Here is a 22,032-nt window from a genome sequence, read left to right as displayed (position 1 = left end):
GCCATCCTAATAGACCCCATAGTGTTTTCTTCTAATTCATTACCTAGTGTAATAATAGTGTAATAATAGTATTCAGTATTTTATAGTGCTTGCACCAAAGCACTCTACAAAAATCATTGCTACATACTATTATAAAATGATCAATCAATCAATCAATCAATCATAGGCATTTGTATAGCGCACTGCTCACCCGGAGGGTCTCAAGGCGCTGGGGGGGGGGACGCTACTGCTCGAACAGCCAGGTCTTGAGTTGCTTCCTGAAGGTGAGATGGTCTTGCGTTGTCCGGAGGTGGATGGGGAGGGAGTTCCATGTCTTGGCTGCCAGGTAGGAGAAGGATCTTCCTCCGGCGGTGGCTCTGCGGATGCGGGGGACGGTGGCGAGAGCGAGACTGGCGGAGCGGAGCTGGCGGGTGGGCTTGTGGAAGGTCAGGTGGCTGTTGAGGAACTTGGGGCCCAGGTCGTGGAGGGCCTTGTGTGCGTGGGTGAGGAGTCGGAACGTGATTCTTTTGTTGACGGGGAGCCAGTGCAGGTCTCTCAGGTGTCCGGAGATGTGGCTGTGTCGGGGGATGTCCAGGATGAGTCGTGCTGAGGCGTTCTGGATCCGTTGGAGTTTCTTCTGGAGTTTGGCGGCGGTGCCGGCGTAGAGGGCGTTCCCGTAGTCCAGCCGACTGGTGACGAGGGCCTGGGTGACCGTCTTCCTGGTCTCGGTGGGGATCCACCGGAAGATCTTTCGAAGCATGCGCAGGGTGTTGAAGCATGAAGACGAGACGGCGTTGACTTGTCTGGTCATCGAGAGGGAGGAGTCCAGGATGAAGCCTAGGTTGCGTGCGTGGTCCGTTGGCTTGGGGGGCCACCAGGAGTCATCCCAGGCGGAGGGTGATGATCCCAGGATGAGGACCTCCGTCTTGTCTGAGTTCAGTTTCAGGCGGCTGTTCTTCATCCATTCGGCGACGTCTTTCATCCCTTCGTGTAGGCTGGCTCTGGCGGCTTCCGGGTCGCTGGTGAGGGAGAGGATCAGCTGGGTGTTGTCGGCGTAGGTGATGATCTTGAGGTTGTGTTGACGTGCGATGGTTGCGAGGGGGCTCATGTAGACGTTGAAGAGGGTGGGGCTGAGCGATGACCCTTGTGGAACGCCGCAGATGACTTCGGTGGCCGCTGACCGGAACGGGGGGAGGCGGACTCTCTGGGTTCTTCCGGCGAGGAATGAGGTGAGGTGATCCATTCCAGGGCCTTCTCTTGGATGCCGGTGTTGTTCAGGCGCTGTACCAGGGTGCGGTGGCAGACAGTGTCGAACGCTGCGGAGAGGTCCAGGAGGATGAGGGCCGCAGTTTCCCCGTTGTCCATTAGGGATCTGATGTCGTCTGTGGCTGCGATGAGGGCGGTCTCCGTGCTGTGGTTGGCTCGGAAGCCGGATTGCGAGTGGTCAAGGGATCCGTTGGTCTCGAGGAAGGTGGCTAGCTGTCTGTTGACGGTCTTCTCGATGACTTTGGCAGGAAACGGGAGGAGCGAGATGGGGCGGTAGTTCTTGAGGTCGGAGGGGTCTGCAGTTGGTTTCTTCAGCAGGGCACTGATCTCTGCGTGTTTCCAGCACTCCGGGAAGGTGGCGGTGTTGAAGGAGGCGTTGATGATGTCGCGGAGGTGGGGTGCGATGATGTGGTCGGCCGTGTTGAAGATGTGGTGTGGGCAAGGGTCCGTAGGGGATCCGGAGTGGATGGTGTTCATTGTGCGTGTTGTGTCTTCGGTGCTGACTGGGGTCCAGGTGCGGAGGGTGGCGGTGGGGGGCATCGGTTCGGTGGTGGGGTTCGTGGTTGGTGGGCCGAAGCTGTTGTGAATGTAGGCGATCTTGTCGTGGAAGAAGGCTGCGAGGGAGTCGCAGAGGTCTTGCGAGGGAGTGACGTCATTGTTTCCGGCGTCGGGGTTGGAGAGCTCTTTGACGATGCCGAAGAGTTCCTTGCTGTTGTGGGTGTTGTCCAGTCGTTCCTTGAAGGCTGTCTTCCTTGTGGCGCGGATCAGTTGGTGGTGTTTGCGGGTGGCGTGTTTGAGGGCCGTCATGTTGTCTGTGGTCTGGTTGGTGCGCCAGGTGTTCTCCAGGGAGCGGCAGTTCTTCTTGGAGGTGATGAGCTCGTCGGTGAACCAGGAGGCTTTCTTGCTGCCGCGTCTGCTGGGGGGGTTCTTCTTCAGTGGTGCGAGGGCGTCTGCGCAGTTGGTGATCCACTGTGTGAGGTTGTTGGCGGCTTCGTTGGGGTCCGTTGAGCTGGTGGGGGGGTTCTGGCTGAGGAAGGTGGTGAGCTGGTCGCCGGTGATCTTGTTCCAGCTCCTGCGGGGGGCTTGTTGAGGGTGGTGGTGGGTCGTCGTTTTACTGAAGCTGAAGTGGACGCAGCTGTGGTCAGTCCACTGGAGATTGGTGGAGTGGCTGAAGGTGACGTATTTGCTGGATGAGAAGACTGGGTCAAGCGTGTGGCCGGCGTAGTGGGTGGGGGTGGTTACCAGTTGCTTGAGTCCGAGGTTGTCCAGGTTGTCCAGCAGAGCAGTGGTGTTGCGGTCCTTGTTGTCCTCCAGGTGGAAGTTGAGGTCCCCCAGGAGGATGTAGTCGGTGGAATTGATGGCGTGCGGGCTGACGAAGTCTGTGATGTCTTCGCTGAACTGTGTGCGTGGTCCCGGTGGTCTGTAGACGAGGGTGCCTCTGATCGTGGTCTTGGGGTCGGTGTGTATCTGGAAGTGGAGGTGTTCGGCGGAGGTGAAGGTGTCATCGGAGTTGGTCGTGATGCGGATGGTGTTCTTGTGGATGATGGCGATGCCTCCTCCTGTCTGGTTGATGCGGTCCTTCCTGGTGATTTTGTAGCCTTCCGGGACGGCGATGGCGACGTCGGGCGCTGAGGAGGCGTTCATCCAGGTTTCCGTCAGGAAGGCGATGTCTGGTGCTGTCGAGTCGAGAAGGTTCCAGAGATCGACGGCATGCCTGTGAACGGAGCGGGTGTTGAGCAGGATGCACATCAGGTGTTTGTTGCTGGGGCTCGGTTTAGCAGGTGCGGTGTTGGGTCGGAGGCCGGTGAAGCGGCAGGTCAGGCAGGTGAAGGGTCCGTGAGTGTGTCTCGGGGTGGCTCGGTAGCAGGCGGTGTTTCGGCCGGCGTTGAGTGCGTGGAGGGTTTTGGCGTCATAGATGTGATGGGTGTGCTGGCAAGGGCGAGGACCAGGGGGTCTGGCGCTGGGCGCGGTCCAGGTGCGGACGGGCGCAGACGGGCTTACCTTTGGCGCACCTTCGGCGCTCAATTGGCGCTCTCGCTGCACGCGTCCGCTGCGCGGTCGCTCTGGGGGCGTCATAAGTAAGGAGCCGGGAGGGAGGAGCAGCTGGGTGGCGGGAGCGGGACGGTGAATGGAATCACAGGGGGGCGGGGCCGCAGGGAGGCAGCGGCGGGAAATTCCAAGAAGCAGCGGGAAATTCCCAGGAGCAGCGGGAAATTCCCAGGAGCAGCGGGCAGCGAGCGAAGGAATCTGCAGGCAGGAGGCGGCAAAGGCAGGCAGGAGCGGCAGCAGTGAGTGGGGCGACCGAGCCCTGTGGAGGGCTGAGCGGTCACATGATAAGGATTATTTATTATGTTATCAACCTTACAGGGTGAATGCTGGGTTTCCTTTAGTCCCGTGCTCTCCATGCCACTGGAATCAAGCTATCCGGGCTGCAGAGGATGCTTGATTCCAGTCCAGAGAGGACCTGGCCTGGCAGTTCGGGCTGGACTGTTCCCATTGGGCACAGGGTCAAGACTGATTTGCATATGGCTGGGTCCAAACTGGAATGGCATGGTGAGCAAAAAACCAATGGATTTAGGCCCAGATCTCTGTACTGGGGTGAATGTATGACATTGTTCTGCATTCTGTCCATCAACAGTTCTTTTTGCGGGTTTCCTTTAGGAGCATTTAAATCTTCTACCTGTAGATTTATTTAGTTATTTCTTTATATATATATTTGTTTACTTATGTGGTTTTTATATAGCGCCGACATTACCTGAAGGTGTTAAATAGAGCATTAGATAAGAAGTATAAATAACGAATGCCATAAATTATGAGTAACAAGATTCAAACAGACTCAGGACAATAATTCCAGACTCTAGTTGGACTCCTTAAGAAGGGGGTGTAGCCAGAAATCATTCCTTTCTGAAAGTCAGAGGGCCCAGAAACAGTTAGTCAGTGTTTTGTGATTGTGTAGACTCACCAGATAACTTTAGCTTGGCACCCCGGTAATGCGGAATGGAGATGTGAAGGGTCTTGTGAGTGATGCAAACTGTTGTGTATATGGCCCTTGCTTCAGTGGGAAGCAAGCAGAGCGTTATTAGTACTGATGAGATGTGGTCATTCCTTTTGGCCCCAGAGACAAAACATGTTGCCGCATGAAGAACTACTTGTATTGGAGTGGGATGTATTTTGGGCATACAGGTCAGGAGAGAGTTGCCATAGTCGATTATAGACAGCACCAATGCTTTTACCAAAGTTTTGAGATCTTATTCTGGAATGAAGCAATGAAATCCACAGATCAGACAGAATTGAATGTTTGCATTTTTTACCTTAGAATTGATTTGTTACCGTGTATTGAGTCTTTTCAAGGATGACTCGAAGGGATATGGCGCTGTTGATGAAGGTAGATGTGTACTGGAATATTGATTAAGTCCATCCAGAATTGGACAAGCAGTGGTGAATGGTAGTGGAGATCAGGAGCAATTCTTTTAGATGGATGTAGATTTAAATCTTGGGCAGTCATCAAAACTTAAACTGTTAAAAATGTTAGCTATGGGAAGTCATACACATAGCATTAAGCAATTAGCACACTGAACTATCTTACATTGTCCCCTGGCTGAATTATGTTATCAACTAACTTCTATCATGTATCTTGACTTTCATCAATGGTAAGAGATATGTTCTCTTTTCATCAATAAAGCTCTGAATTTTGCAGGCTCAGAGTGAGTGCCAAAAGAGTCAAGCACTCATCACCTTTGTCACAGAGAATTATTTTTTGCACCCATTCATAATTGATCTTCTTGCCACTTTCATGTCAATGTGAGCTTCCCAGTACTGTGCGTAAAACTGCCTGCTTCTGAAAAATAATTTTTTTATGTTCTTCCATTAAAAACTTCGAAAGCACTAAGGGCCATATTATTAAGGAATGGCGATAACATTATCGCCGCTTTAGCGCAGGAAACTGCCGCTAAAGGGGCGATAATGGGCTTGATAATGTGCCCTTGTGAATTCCCATAGAAGCCCATGTTCACACCAGAACCTGGGCTTCTATGGGAATTCACAAGGGCATATTATCAAGCCCATTATTGCCACTTTAGCGGCAGTTTCCTGCCGCTAAAGCGGTGATAATGTTATCGCCGTTCCTTGATAATATGGCCCTAAGTCAGATTGCAAGGGTGGTTTTCATTCTCTGCACTCAGAAGTCTCATGGTATAGAGGATAATACATTACTTACAGCCTGATTTAAAATGCGTTGGTAATTGAGAATACTCTCCTCTAGTTTCATCAGCACCCTATTTATGTTTCCAAGGTTACAGGCATGTCTTTGATAAGAATTCTTCAAGCATCAGCATTGGACCCCCAAACAGATTTCGTCTTCACCATTATTAATCCTACCTCGCTCTTCCAAGAATACAGCTGCAATATGACTTGCATACTGGACATGATTGCTGCTCTTGACAACAAACTGAAAAAGGGCAATATAAACCTGCCAGTGATATTCCAGCCAAGAAAACACACAAAGGCAAATCCTCACAGTAGCTGATAAAATGAAAGCAACACCCATCTGATGACACCCACTTTTGGAACAGGAATGTCTCCTTCATGGTGCACCGTCTTGATTCCCTGCCACAAATGTTTGCCTGCTTGTATACGGTATCCGGATGTATGACGTTACAACGCACACTTTTACAACGCATGCACTTACAACGCATTTTTTACAACGCATAATCCATTACAACGCATGACATTACAACGCATGACACTACAACGCATTTTTTAAAACTACCTTTACAACGCATTTCCATTACAACGCATACTACCTTTACAACGCATACCATTACAATGCATAATATTAAATTGCATTTAAGGTAAGTATTAGATAGTATAGGGGTAAAAGTTACTTTTCTAACTCCAGGGGGTGCAACAGTAGGGTAAGTGTTGGATAGTATAGGGGTAAAAATTACTATTCTAACTCCAGGGGGTGCAACAGTAGGGTAAGTGTTGGATAGTATAGGGGTAAAAATTACTATTCTAACTCCAGGGGGTGCAACAGTGGGGTAAGTGTTGGATAGTATAGGGGTAAAAATTACTATTCTAACTCCAGGGGGTGCAACAGTAGGGTAAGTGTTGGATAGTATAGGGGTAAAAATTACTATTCTAACTCCAGGGGGTGCAACAGTAGGGTAAGTGTTGGATAGTATAGGGGTAAAAATTACTATTCTAACTCCAGGGGGTGCAACAGTAGGGTAAGTGTTGGATAGAATAGGGGTAAAAATTACTATTCTAACTCCAGGGGGTGCAACAGTAGGGTAAGTGTTGGATAGTATAGGGGTAAAAATTACTATTCTAACTCCAGGGGGTGCAACAGTAGGGTAAGTGTTGGATAGTATAGGGGTAAAAATTACTATTCTAACTCCAGGGGGTGCAACAGTAGGGTAAGTGTTGGATAGTGTAGTGTAATATTATGCGTTGTAATGGTATGCGTTGTAATGGTAGTATGCGTTGTAATGGAATGCGTTGTAAAGGTAGTTTTTAAAAATGCATTGTAGTGTCATGCGTTGTATTGTCATGCGTTGTAATGGATTATGCGTTGTAAAAAATGCGTTGTAAAGGTAGTGCGTTGTAAAAGTTGCGTTGTAAAGGTTGTTCCCCACGGTATCCATGTGTTTTTGATGCTAATCTCACACTAATCTAGCATGTGCACAGAGGCCTAGGGCTGTACCTTGATGTTCGAGATCCTGGACCTTTCCTATGATCTGAATGGGTGCCAAGCATGTCCTCATTTTACTCACAGTCAACTACTGTCCTGTCATATGTTTAACATGTAGATCGGTGGTGACAACATACTGTTTTGTGACTCAATCGTTGTCCTTTTTATCTGTGTCACTGGATCAGAGGTCTACTTGCTCCCTCATCTAAAGTTTCACTTATGTGCAGTAACCCAGTTCCTACCCCTAACATTTTGAGTGTATGCTTTGTGTGTTTGTGTGTGTAGTCATTACTGTAAATGCATTGTGTATATGAGTGAGGCAGAGTAAATGAGGCCCCCTGAGATCCATTTCGGATACATGTGGCCTGTTGCTGTGGATAAGATAGGGGTGAGGTTCTTTTTTCAGACAATGGGAGTGTATTGCTGACATTCCTGAACTGGATGGGAGAGACCTAGACACAGAAGTGGGAAGATAGGACACAAGGCTCCTTTAGAAATAAGTTTAGGTCTTTTGATGAGCTGATCTACAGACTTCTCTTTCTGCAGCATTGCCATATGGTAGATGTTAGGAGTGAAAGATGGGATGCAATCTCTATTGTTTAGGGTGAGAGGGTCCCTAAGTTTAAACCAGCCATATGTATTTCCCTAATCAGTGCTTAGTGTATATGATGTTAGCCAGGTGCAGAAAGCTCAAACCTATGTGTGACTCTATTGTGGGTACACCAGTCTGGAGACTACCCTGCTGTCAGAAGCGCCACTCTACACAAAGGCTGTGTCTGGAGAGCAGCCTGGCAAGGAAACTTGAATGAAGAACCACCCCAAACCAATTCAAAAAGTGCACACAGTGAATCCATATTTCCTGTCTGCTTTGACTGTACAAACGTAGGAGCCACTGACCTACTTGTTGCTCCATTTCCACGTTCTCTATGCTCAGGGAAGATAGTGTTCCGCAGAGTGTTGCTGCACAACCATTGCTGATGTGTGCCTGACGGGCAGCTTTCCAGAGGTGAGGGGATTGTTGCAAGGTGAAAGTATTATGTGGTATGGCAGGTGTGCCTTACCATGTAATATGAGCACAATACACAAAGATGGACCCCGGGTACCCAATTGTACACCTTCTCTCAGTCCTGGTAGTGTGGCAAAGAGCAGACAGGCTACTTAGAAGAACATGTGTTGAGCACTTCATGTCACCAACATGGACAATAAGTAATTGACAGGACTCTAGAGAAATCCGACACCAATTTATAAAAAAATAAAGTCGATTTTTATATATTTTTAGACACCAAAATGAAATCGATATATACAGGATAACCGGAGTTATCAATATTTAAGCATCACAAAAATCAGGACTTTAGTAGTGTAAAAACATTATGTTGCAGTCAATGGGAAAAACACATTTATGCAATCGGTTATTTAGAAAGTGAGTTCAAAGGAACCTACTCAGGGTTATGGTCTTGTGAGTCCCTAAACAAGTTCACAACAGCTAGCACAATTTTACCTGGCTCAGGGGAGCAGGGTGCAGAGATGCACGTAAGCTGTCGAATGGAGCTGTCAATAAGGCGTGTGGTCTTTAAATGGCTACCTTAGTAAAAAGGTACATGTGGAGCGAGTTGAGCAAAACCCTTTGGAACCTAAGCAAGGAGCTGGCCTAGGATTACGAGTCTCCAGGTAGACCTGATCTAGCTGGCAGAGTACTCAGGTGCAGAGGTGGTTCTGGCTATCTGTGGTGCTGAACAGGGTCCAAGGTAACTGGTACTGGCAGGCAAACAAGAAAAGGTGAAAACAAATGCAGGATCTTTACGATGGAGCACATGGGTGGATGGTCGTTTGTGTAGGTGTATCCCTTCTCTTGGAGCGTCAAATAAAGCAGGTAGTTTTTGGACTAACCACCAACAAGCCTTGGTACCTGCGAGCACTGCGATTGAGGACATTTTCCTCCAGAGGACCAGGGAATGTTGGAGAAAGCTGATCCTTGCTGAGGGTCGGAACTACAGTTCCCAGAAGCCACCTGCTCCGTGACTTTGAGTGGCCACGCCTAACAGCTCAGTGCACAGTACTTCAAGGTCGTGGATTTTGCGGTGTGTGCCTGCCGACTGCAAGGGACTAGTTGCTCTAGCCCAAAATAGATCTTGTAAAGGCAGGAGTTTGCAGAGTGGTTCACCTTCCTTTTGGAACTGGCCTCTTGACTTGGTTGAGTCAAAGTCCAATGAGTGCAGGGTGGCTGCCAAAGGTGCAGAACTTAGCGTCTCTCTTCGTGAAGTCCTGGCTTGCAGTGGAAACGAGTCTATTCATAGTATTGTGTCAAATCTGAGGTTCTGGTGTCGGGGTGCCCCTTAAATCCTGGATTTAAGGGGTGTTAGGGGGTGTGAGGACTAGTAGCCAATGGGCACCTAGTCCTGCGGCTAATCCGCCCCTGAAGTGACTACATCTGGTGGGTGTATGTCACTAAAACTAGTCAAAACCTGATTTCTAGCCTAAATTCTAGATGGCCAAAATCATCCTTGGCTGTACACTTCCGCTGCTACACCCTAAAGGTGTGGTCAGGCTGTGGAGGTGTATGCTTTCTGAGTATCTAATTTTCCCACCTGCCCGCGAAACACAGTGCCTGTGGCAGGTGGGATGCTCTGTCCTCAAGTGGGGGCAAGTTCCTTTATCCAGCTGCGCTGGTGAAGCCTTTGAGGCTCACCGCCGTGATGGGTCTATTCAGTAGCCATCCTGTGTGGGCAGAGGTCTTTGTTTCTGACCTGTGGGAGTGGGACACACTCCCCAGCATGAGGTAAGATCTATGTCTTGGCAGAAAACACTCAAAGAAGCCTACCAAGGCACGAGAACACTGGGATAACCTAGTGGGTACTGTCTAAAGTGCCACCTAGGTACATGCGGGTTAAACCTCTACACCACCATTGTGTCAGGGGTTAAAAAGCATGGTGCTTGACAACAACATGAAAGAAATTGACCGTTCCATAATGTAGCTGAACATCTGGGGTATGTACAGTGTCCAGTCCATGTTATCTTATGGAGGGTTGATCACTTGCGGTAGAATTACATGTAGAATGCTAACACAGGACAATATATGTTGCACATATATTTCCAGACATATATTATAATGCACCCCACCTCCTGGGCTATAGGAGGCCTACCTTAGGGATGACTGTCATATATTAAATGCAGTGAGGTGACCCTGTCACACATGGTGCGTGCAAGGTCGAACTCGAGCAGGCAAGCTGCTTGTTCAGGGCTGATATGGCAGACCTGCAGCCTTTGGTTTCACTCGGGTCACTTAGGGTGGCACAATAAGTGCTGCAGCCCTGGTACCTCTTTTACATCCCTGCCCTGGGTACCACTGGTACCATATACTAGGGCCTTACAGGGGTGTAAAAGTACTTGCCAATTGGGTGTACCAATTCACATTTACAGTTTTTAAGGGAAAGAGCACTGGTGCTGGGGCCTGGTTAGCAGAACACAGCACACTTTCAAATCATTTACCACAGCATCTAGCAGCAAAAAGTTGGGGGACATTCAGCAAAAAGTCGAGTTTCCTACAGGGCCATTACCTGAAGTCTCACCTTGCTTGATGAAACTGTTCATCTGGCCTGAAGTACCTAGAAGCCAATCTGCATGCTGAGATAAAGAAGGAGCCTGCCAAACCAGCATGAGGTGTGACTGTCCAAGAAGAGCTAAAAGCAGCAAAAGCAGGTGCATTTGGGGTCTGCCAGGAGAAGGAAGATGTAAGAGAGATATCTGCAAGCTCAAGTAGTGGTGTAGGCTCCAGTCACTCTGGTATTGTGGTTTTGGAGTGGAATCACAGATGTACGGCAACCTTGTAGCAATGTCAAGAAGTGCAACTGAGGGCAACCTCACCACTGTGTCAAAAAAGTGTGACCTGACCAACTTTGTCAGTGTGCCAGGATACAATGTGCTTCATGCCATAACATTTCCCGCTAATCCATCCAAACATTCCTTAATAGTCAATCTCTTAACCCTATTATTTTTTTCTTTAAATTATTTTCAATTACAGGCTTAATGTCAGTGCCGGCTGACACAATGAAGAGGAGGTAAGCGGGTGGAAGGAGTGCGGGGGAGCGCGGGAGGGAGAGCATGCGCAGGGGTTAATAAAAATAAAAAATTCTAAATCCACTTACCTGGAGCGGCGGCTGCCTCCCGCGTCATTCCTCCATCTTCTTTTCCTGGTCCCATGCTCCTAGCATGCACTGGGACAGATTCCCTGTCCCAGTGGGCTGAAAAGATGCTCCAGCTCAGTCCAGGGAGCCTGTGGGGTTTCACCAGCCCGGCTGTTCAATGCAGCCAGGCTGGGGAAACCTAAGTGGGGAAACCATATGTGTATGGCCGGCCGGAGACAGCACTTGGAGAGAGCACATAGCACTCCTCCTCTCACCTTCCCCCTTCCGTGCCTCAGCCCCGCCCATCCCTGAATGCGCTGGCTCAGAGTCGGCAAGGGAAAACGAGTTAGGTAATCATTTTACAATATGCGTCTCCTGCGCAGAATTTTCCCCCTCCTCCCCACAAATGCCCGTAGAACCCTGGTCCAGGCAATGGTGATCAGCAGACTGGACTATGGGAATGCACAACTGGCCGAAGTGGGTGATACCCTGCTGTCAAAGCTGCAGGTGGTCCAGAACATTGCAGCTAGACTTATTCTTAACTGCTCTGCCGGCACCCCTTCTGCGCCCCTGCTCAGGGAACTGCACTGGCTCCCAGTGAAGAAGAGTTCCCATCTCAAAATCTGCTACCTCATGTATAATGCCCTGAGAGGCAATGGTCCACTCTATCTTAAAAAAAACTTACCACCTACATCCCCAACCGAAATCTTCAATCAAGTACTCAATCCCTTCTGTGCATACCCCAAATCCATCACACCCGCACCGGTGGTAAGGCTTTCTCGTACTGTGCCCCACGGTATTGGAACAACCTGCCTATAGCACTCCGAGAGACCCCCACATATAGCAAATTCAGGAAACAACTAAAAGCTTATCTCTATTAAAATACCTGGTCTGGTCCTCAGGCCATGGATCTGCAACAGCGCCGAGATGCCCCCGGGTGATACATGCGCTATAGCAAACATACCATAACATAACAACATTTTATTTTTCACCTGCTGGCTCTGAGCCAGTGGGGCGATGGTCCTCCGCTGTTGCGGAGGAGCTGCCCCTGCTTAATGTGCTTTGAAACATGCCATTTGCTACTCATTTTCCCAAATATTCCATGTTGGACAGCACTCATATCTCCTCTCATAAATTCTTAGTTCTCTGTGCCACAACAAGTAATGTTTTCTTCTAAAGTTCCAAAATATCTATCAGGGTAGAAAAATGCAAGTAACCACGAAATCCCTAAAAAGGATTTGATTTTTTTAATGTTAATGTATTTAACAACGGGGGCGTGGTCTCGCGCCGTGTGAAGATGGCGGCTTGAGCGTTCGCTCCGCTTGTACGCGGAGATCTTCTTCGACCTGCAGCCTCTACTTTGACCCCTGAGGACCCCTTGAGGATGGGTCCCGCTTGCTGAAGTGGCGGAGCAGCGAGTGTGCTCGCTCCGCCCGTTCTTTTTGCCGTTTTCGGACCTATTGCTGCGGCGGTGTATTTCCCTCAGCTCTGGCGAGCGGCGGCCGCCATTTTGTGTGGTCTGCTAATGGAATGCTGCATGTAATGAGGTAAACCGGCGTTTCGGACCATGAACGCGCAGCATCCTTTCTTTTCTTTTTTTTTCTGCACCTCATAACTTTTGCTCCTTTAACATTTTGGATTATCTATTGCCTGCTACTATGCCTTTCTGCGGAGGTTGATTTATGCCATGCCCTTCATCTCTTATTTTTGTTTATCAATTAATATTCCAACACTCTGTTATTTCCTTTCCTGATTTGCAGATGAGATTTCAACTGCCTGATACCTCGCTTGCCGAGTATCTTCTAATTTCAGCTGCTTTACAAGTACAGCTAGCCTCTTTTGTTTCTCCTACAACCACACCATCCCTTACCCCCCCCAACACCTTTATATAGTCTATTTCCGGTGCATAAACCTAAGGCCGCCCTTATTTATAAACTGTTGTTGTTGCATTTAACTGAGAGATCTAAATCCCCTATTGAGCTTGCTTGGGAAGTAGACTTATCCCTTTCATTTTCTGTTGATGTATGGGATAAATTATGGTCTAAGTTATTTAAAATTTCTGTTGCGGCTCGTATAACTCAATCCTTATATTTTATCTACAATAGAGCTGTTATTACTCCTATTTGCATATCCAAGTTCTCCCCTTCCACGTCCCCACTTTGCTGGTCTTGTTCTGAGCATACAGGTTCTTTGAGACATCTACTTTATGATTGTTCAAATGTATTGATTTTCTGGAAATCGGTATGGTCAACCTGCATGAACATTTTTCATTGTAATCTAAATTTGTCATTTCAGAATGTTTTTTTAGGTTCCTCTTCATCTGATTTGGATGACTCTATTTCTGTTTCCTTGTTGTTTGACCTTTTTATTGCATTGGCGTTCAAAGTTATTTTATCTTGCTGGAAGGATAGCTCGAAACTATCTTCATTAATGTGGTGGAATCTCATTTGCGACGAGCATCGGATTGCTAATGTTTCTTCCTCTGCCCTTTCTCAAAAAATTAAATCTGATCTCCTCTGGTTACCTTTTACATCTTATCTTACTTCTCATGCTCCTATCCCCTAAATTTATTTCTCTCTTTGTATTTTATCTGATCCTAGGACTTTTGCTAGTTTATAATTTATATTCTATCTTCTCTTTGTTTTTTATTTTTTCTTTCTTCCCTCATTCTCTTTCTCGTTTATGTTTTTTTTTTCCTTATTTTTCTGTCCTTTACCCTCCTTTTATCTCCCTTTTCTCTTTTACTTTGGTTTCCTTTCTTTCCTTCTTTTCTGCTCCGGTTTGCTCATGTGTATGGGATTTTTCTTCTCTATTTTGCATTTTATTAACTGATTTTATATAAATTGTAAGTTTGTTTCTGATTGCTTAATTGTCTGTACTCCTTTTGTATTTTATATCTTGGTTTTTTTTGCAAAATATAATAAAAATTTCTTAAACAAAAAAAAAAAAGAATGTATTTAACAACAATTCCTATAGAAAATATGATGCACCCTTCCAAGCTCTTTGATGTTATTGTTAGTGAGAGCTAACCCTAAAAACTCATATTGATTACTTCAGATGTAGTTTTGAAAATCTTTTGTGATAAGATATTTGCTCGAGTCACACTGCACATTCTGCTACACTCCAAAGGTTGAGCCAAAGGTTGTACTTTGACACTGTGAGTTCTAGGTACTGTGTGCCCATGCCATTTCTTTAATAAATACTTTCAGAACTGGATAAGCCGTACACTACTTCACCTTTTAATAGAACTTGCTCTCTTACAAAAATCTTGAATTATTTGTATTTCTTGTCCATATAAAGTAGTAAAAAAAACTGTGACACGCCTCCGCAGAAAGAATGCACCCCTGCTTCAGAACAGAACTGTGTCAATTTCTATGCTATGCCAGTTCCTAAGGTAAATGTTCCAAAGTACAAAATACAGAGTGGTCTAGCCTTCACCTGCGCTGACTTATGCCCTCTGGGATAGTGCCTCAGGGTCTGCTACTTGCTGCAGTTGTTGTCTCGTATCTCCCATGCACCAGTGGGCAGATCATCACACAAAACTAATTCGATTTTTTGTGACTGATCAAGCCACATTTCGTGATGTGACACTTTTTGAGTCTAATCCCTTTCTTTGAAAATATGAACACTTACAAAAAATGGTAATATTTAATTTAAATGTCATTATATAAAAACTTGGTAGGGTGTTTGGAGTACGTTTAGTTTCTAGCATTGCAAGCTTAACGTTAAAGCCACAACGTCATTCAAACAAGGGAAGACGCACTTGCCACTGACACACAATGTGTGATAGACAATGGGCTGCACTAACTGCCTATGTTTCTTCTGAAATACTAACACCTCCACAACCACCTGAAAGGCACACACTTAGATTGCACTTCCAGCAGAGAGTTGTGTAATACTGCCCCAGGAGACACCAATGTCCATAAATCACGTGAGTAGAATGACATACCTGCACACACAGTAGCACTTAAAATCCTTCATGAAGCAACAGATGCGGGCGGAGGTGCAATGGTGAAAATGTGCCCTGCACTACCACATAATCTTTTCTCTCACCTCTACTAAATAATAAATATCATCTAGCCTGGTAAGTGAATGTGCACACGCACGTGTGTACAGCTGTACCGGGAAAGCGGTTTACCAAGGTCGTCCTCTTGACTTCGAGAAGGACCATGAACCTATTGCCAGTGATGGAGTGTCGTTGGAGTTTATTCTTATTTCCAGTGATTAATTTGTAAAAGAATAAGTTCTGCTCAGAAGCCTGCAGCCGGGACTATTGAATGTCGGGCTACTGAATACCAAGGCTGGGTAGTGTTGATTCCACCTCATGCCCCTTTCATCCACAGACAGGCAGTCCCTGCCCCTTTATCTTGCTTTTTCAGGTTCTTTGTTATACCTACTTTCTTCCCTTTTTGCCTTTTTTCTGTCTTTCTCTTCCTCCTTCTTTCATTCTTTATGTTTTTTGGTCTGGCATACGCAGCGCGCATGCGCTGAATAGGAGGAGACCTCTTGAAATCGATTTGGCTTTTCTGCCAAAAATGTGCACGCATTGCATTGCTTTCAATGGCAACGCGTGCATGTTTGGCGAATCCCTTGCGGTAGCGAGCTTTGAAACTATCTGTTTGTAATTAACTGATGGTTCCTGCTCGCTCCTGCAAGGGAAACAGGCGCAGGACCCCTCCTCTCTCCCCTCCCCCTGCTGCCTCCTCCTGTCCTCGTTAAACTTGTTTTAATGTTGGTGCTGTTGTAAAGAGCAAATAGTAAAGCCTAAATTGGCCTAAAGAAAGACTGTTATCGACAGTAGTATTCGCACCCAACAGGTCATATTGAACCTACCTTTTAGCATCACAGATTGGTCCTCCATGTCACTCTCCATCCAGCCGGCGGAGTCCCCCGGGCCCCAGGACGTGCTTGCAGGCGCTGCAGAGGAAGACCAGAGGCAGCTGTTCGGGAGAGGTTAGGCTACTCTTGTCGGTCACCTTACTCGTGTCAGTGGATTTCCAGGGCCTGGCTGGCCTTGATCCCATTGCAGACAAGAACCAACCGGGAGGAGTCTTCCACCGTCTTGTTCAGACCCACCATAATTCTTCCGGGGCTAAGAGTACAGGATGGAAGACTCTTAACATGTACTCACGTTGATTACTGGCTCAGTGAAAGCGTGGCGGCCATCTTGGAGGGTAGTACCCTTCCTTTAAAATGAAGTGGACGGTGGTGCGCACGGCTACTTGAAACTGCCAATAAAGTTATTTTGTTTTTATTTTTGTACATCTCCTTGCTGCCTCTTTCTCTTATTAGGTATTGTCCCCTCATATAGTGCATTCGAGCGCGCCGCACTAAGCGTTTTACTGCCACTGGTAAATTATTCGACGTGTTGTGTTATCTACTCGAGTGGCGATAATGACTCCAGATCCCCGTAAGCAGCAGCTCGCTGCGGTACTCAGCTCCGAGGCCATGGCAGGAAGAGAGTCAGGGGTCAGACGGTGAGCCTCACGTGGAGCTGAGAGGTACCCGGATGGGTGTCTGGACTGGAACAGGCAGGTGGAAGAAAGAGTACGTTTCCAAAAGTGTCACTTGAACTACCCAATGTCCAGTCGATGAGCTTCAAACTGTTATAAGTGATTAGAAAAAAATCCCACTCGTTTAAATAGGAACGTATGCAGGTCCCATACTCCTAAAACTCCCAAAATACCCTTATTGAAACGAAAAATCAGTGAAAGACACGTTCAGGCCAGTAGCGGCTCGTGGAGGGAGTTCGGTGGGGCAGTGAGGCGGGGCGGGGGAGGGGCAGGGTGGGGAAATGTAAACACCGGAATATGGCTGAACGGAAGTAAGTACACATTTAAATAAATAAAACGGATTTCGTTGCGCGCGCTGCATCGCAATATGCGATGCAGCGCGCGCAAAGGAATTTGTTTTATTAATTTAAATGTGTACTTACCTCCGTTCATCCATATTCCGGTGTTTACATTTCCCTCCCCGCCCCGCCTCACTGCCCCACCGAACTCCCTCCAAGAGCCGCTACTGGTTCAGGCCAATGCCTAATCACAGAGTGTTTTTCCATAAAAGGGGTATTGAGTTCTTAGAGGACCGGTCCTCTGGATTGGTAAAGTAGTTATAGAACTGCTTTTATAATGTTGTCTCAGCTGGACATCTGCAAGACAATGACCTGTCAAAGAGGAGGGAAAGAATATAGCTTTTTTCTTTTACATATTTCACAATAAACTATAACCATACATCTTTCCCATTGGTATTGTATAAACTTGCAAATGAAGTTAAAATTTAGTTTTCTTTTGAAACACAGAGGCTGACATTTTCTGACTTCAGAACTTTGATGCATTCTGTACAAGGAGATACATATATACACATATCATGAAATAGAAATACGCAGGGTTATAGGATTCCTTTTTAAGCTTAAAAAAGCTCTATAAAACAGAAGCAATGCTTCCATGTTTTGCAATGGGCAGAAGTGAAGCAGGCTCAATATTCTGAGGTAACTCAGATAATGCGTCATAGAAATTCCTTTGGTGCACCATACAACACACCTGTCCTGTTTTAAAGCTCCTTCAAAACTGTGTGCACCCTATATCTCCTAGCACTGCATTTTGCCCCCATGTCCCTCTTCCTCATCCCAGTCCTTACTATACTATTCAGGAATAAGCAGGGCTTTAAGTGTGCTGGGTCCTGCCAGTGCTCAGCACCAGCTGTTCTATAATGCAGATGCTGAGACGGGTCCCTATCGGGCTCTCCATTTTTGCTTCCACCGTCAGGGTGAAAAAAAAAATCTTAACTCTACAGCTGTACCACCCTTCACTGCCTGTGCAGTAATTACAAAGAGACTTGCCATAGTTCTTTCACATTCTCATCATTTCAGAACTGAAGCATTTTCAATATTCCATACAACAAAGCCATAGTTGTTGCTTATTTATCTTCCACAACTAACAACCATTGGCAAAGCCAATAGCCCTGACTTGTTGTAGGTGTAATGTTACTTGTTGTATTATATATCTGTATGCATTGAGAGATCAGCAAAATACCAGTTGGGTGGCACACCATGCTAAGCACAGATATTTAGCTTGCATATTTTTAAGCCACACCTTCAATACATCGGCCACGCCCCCTTGAAAGACCTGCTAGTTTTTTCATTCAACTTAAAGCCCTGGGATTAAAACAATCCAGAGACAGAGATCTGTGGAGCAGCTAATTGAGATCATCTCATACTTGCGTCCACCATTATAAACACCAGGGGCTGCACAAGGATGGAAAACTGTTGGTGTTGGGGCTCTTTGATCCAGTAGCAATTGATTTTTTCTGGACTCTTACAATAAAGGTCATTGGGTTGAGCAGCATTGTAGGTTTGTGTGGACCAAAGGCTGTCCACCATGCTTTGGAATACTGGAATCGGAACAGCTGGGCAGAAGAGTTGAGACAAGGGTCATGATGGATGCAATGAGGAAGAGCGGACATCAGATTGATGGAAATTCATTTTAAGTTATTTAGTCATTAACTGTTATCACATGAGCGAACTGATCGGACCATGCTCACAAAACAACACCGGTAGACCTAAATGCGTATGTGAACCCGGAAATAATAACACAGTAGAACTGTAATTAAATCCAGTAGAACCCACATCAATAAATTATAATGCACAATTACCCTTTAAAGATGATAGTTACGCCCTTGGCTTTAAATTAATCGTAGGAACTGTAGTGTTTTACTGAGGTCCCCAATTTTGTTCATTTCAAAGAACGGTAAAGAATATTTCCTTTTATTTTGTAAATTAAAGCAATGTTGATAAAAAGCAACTTAATTAATATTACGGGCACTGCAGAACAAAATAGTTTACCTTGTGTATAATTTATTTGCACATGAATATCTCAGCGCAGACCCATCACTGCTCCCTGCCAGTTCACGTTAAATATTCCTCCTTTGCTGGCGTTTTTCTAAATAGCAGAGCATTAAATCAATATTATTCACTTAGTATTTTTAAAAGCAGTGTATCTTAATAATTACACAGCATTAGAGCGGGCAATAATTTCATCAGTCACGGGTTGTCCTGTATTACAATATTACTCAAGATACAATGTGTCAAGTGCGAAAAGTCACTTAGATCACTACTATATTAAACAAGCATTGGCATAGCCAATAGGTCTCGCTTTTGGGACCTTATAAGTATTTAGTTATGCAGCACAATATGCTTGGTGCAACAACATAAACTGTTGCATGGCTAAACACTTATAAGGTCCCAAAGGTGAGACCTCTTGGCTATGCCAATGCTTGTTCTCTCTTGTTCTGAGTTGGAGTTTGAGGAGGAACAAGTGCTTGTGGCCTCCGCCTACAACCTGGAGAGGCTGCTCCACCAGGCATCAGTTAAATACATTTTAGAGGATCCTGGTCAGGTTTTTAGATGGAAGATTGTTTTTCCTGCTTTAGCAGCCATAAACCTTTTCTGAAAGAGACAGTTGCTATCTCCCTTGCACACATTTGTTCCCAAAGATAGTCTGATTTTCCATGTTTAGGACTCACCTAAAGATAACTTTTACCTTTCTGTTGTTAAAAAGGCTTATTGTGGGCTATACCAATACTTACATTAATCCCTGGCCAGTTTAAAAAAGAAGGCAATAAAGAGCAGCAGGGAAAATAGTCAATGGCATTGGTTAAACTCTCTTCTGAATGTCATCTATTAAAAAAAGAGCAAAATAGAATCTTAAGATTGGGGGGGCTTGGTCAGCGCCCAACGAAGATGGCGGTTGGTCCCTGACGCTCCCAAGATCGAGAGGACAGCGCAGACTTTTTCTCGCGTAACGGCGAGTGCGAGGATGCCACAAACGGAGGACAAGCTTTATGAGCACCTGGAGCGCTGAAATGAAGCGTCGCTGTGCCTATATCGCTCCGTAAGCCGCATTTTCCTCTATTTACTCTCCAAGGCGGTCCCGTTTTCGGAACGGGCGCCATTTTGTTTTTTCACCTGAGGTGAAATGTGAGCTACCGAGTGAAAGGAACGTGCTGCAAAAGCGGTTTTTACACCCTTGGTTTTTTCTGGCTTTTCCTGTTGACATTTTTTCTTCATCTATTCATCAATTCCTGACAAACTCATTGCTGCACTCCTGGAAATTGCGGAAGGTGCGTAAATTGTGAAGCATTTTTTCACTGAACCAGCCGCCATTTTGTACATGTCATATGCTGTTTTATTCAAAGGAGACAGTCCTCTTTTCGCCCATGACTATTCTTAACAAGTATTTCCATTTAGGATATTGAAATTGTTTTTATGGAATTGCCTCATTTTTCCTAATATGAAGATTCGATGGTTAATTTTTAAATTCTGCTTTGCGAACTCGCTTCATTGATGCTATCTTCTTGTATCTTAGTGCAATACTGACCTATCATTATGATCTGAAGTTTGTGCCTTCCTCTTGATTTAATTTTGATCTTTTTGCCTACAATGTTCGCTTGATACTTACTGGACCAGATAGTGATGTTGGACGTCTGACCAGTGTTCTTCTACTTCCGGGCCACGTTTCTGCTCCTCTCAGCTATGGTGTTGGACTTGACTTCTATGGGTAGAACAAAAGGCACTCTCTCTAAACAACCCACGCCTAAGCGTATCTTCATCAAAAACTCAAGAATTGTTGCTGCCTTTTCCAAACTAGAGGATTCTTTGTTACCATCGCAAGACCCCGCGACGAATATGGATCCCTCTCCCTCACCAGTACCTTCTGTAAAGTCTGTCACCAAGCGTCTAAAGCAAAACCCGCCTTCTCCACCTAAAGCGACCTCGCCTGTTTCCATGGAGACACTGCTGGAGGAGATTAGGGCCCTTCGTCCCTTTATGGAGGAAACAAATAATAAACTACAAGTCCTCACTGATACTTGGTCTCAACTTGACTCGAGAATTACTGCAGTTGAAAGTCACATGTCTTCTTTTAAAGATACTAACGCCAAGGTGTCTCACCTTCAATCTCAAGTATGTGTACTCCAGCGCCAAGTCGAGGATCTTGAAAATCATAATAGGCAGAATAATCTACGCATCTATGGTCTGGTGGAGGGGTCGGAGGGGTCGGATCCTCCTGCCTTCTTTAAAACTTTTCTACCCAAGATTCTCCACATGCCAGAAGGCACTGCTCTTAACATTCAACGGGCCCATAGGTTGGGACGTCCCCCCTCGAATGCTTCATCTTCACAGAGACCGATAGGTGTCATTTTGTACTTCTTGGAGTACACGGATTTACTAAAGGTTTTGTCAGCGGCTAAATCCTCTCAGCGCATCACCTGGTCTGGCTCCACTCTGTTTTTCGCTCAAGATTATGCCAAGTCTACTGCTAACAGACGTAAGGCCTTTCTTGATATGAGATCTACTCTTCGTACCATGGGAGCATGCTATGGGCTCTTTCACCCCTGCCTATTTAAGGTCACGTTCAACAACAAGACGACATCCTATGAAGATCCGCAGCAATTACAGAGTTTCATAAACTTTCACAGGGCGGAAGCCATGGAAGCTTCGGGATCTTTGTCCTCAAATGTTACTTGATATTATGATGTTTTTTCTTATGGACTTTTCATTCACTGCTTCTCTTCATTATCGTTCTTTATGTAACTTCTGTTGTTTTTTTCTGGCTTTGATAGTCATGTCATTTTGATTTGGTACCTTATGTATTAATCGCTTTGTTTTATTTTATGTTTCCTATTTTTCACCATTCATTGTGCTAATAGTTTTAATGTCTTTGTTCTCTTTCGCATCCGTAGATACCCTATATTTTTGGCGTATTGCCCCTCGTCCTCCGTCTGGTCAGCCTGGATGGGCTGTCTGTCTCGTGTGGCCTCACCCCTCCCCCCTTGTTCCCTTGGATCTTCTTCATGTAAGTATGTTTCCTGTTCACACTTTCTTTTTATGCCTTTTTTGTTGTTTTTCACTATTGTTCCTCTCTTCCTCTTTTTCTTTTCCCTCTTTCTTCTTCTTTTCTTCCCCACTGCGCTTTCCTC

Source organism: Triturus cristatus, chromosome 10 (genome assembly GCF_964204655.1).
Source record: "Triturus cristatus chromosome 10, aTriCri1.1, whole genome shotgun sequence".
NCBI classification, from domain to species: Eukaryota; Metazoa; Chordata; class Amphibia; order Caudata; family Salamandridae; genus Triturus; species Triturus cristatus.
The sequence above is the reverse complement of the archived record's forward strand: the minus strand, read 5'-3'. Positions refer to the sequence as shown.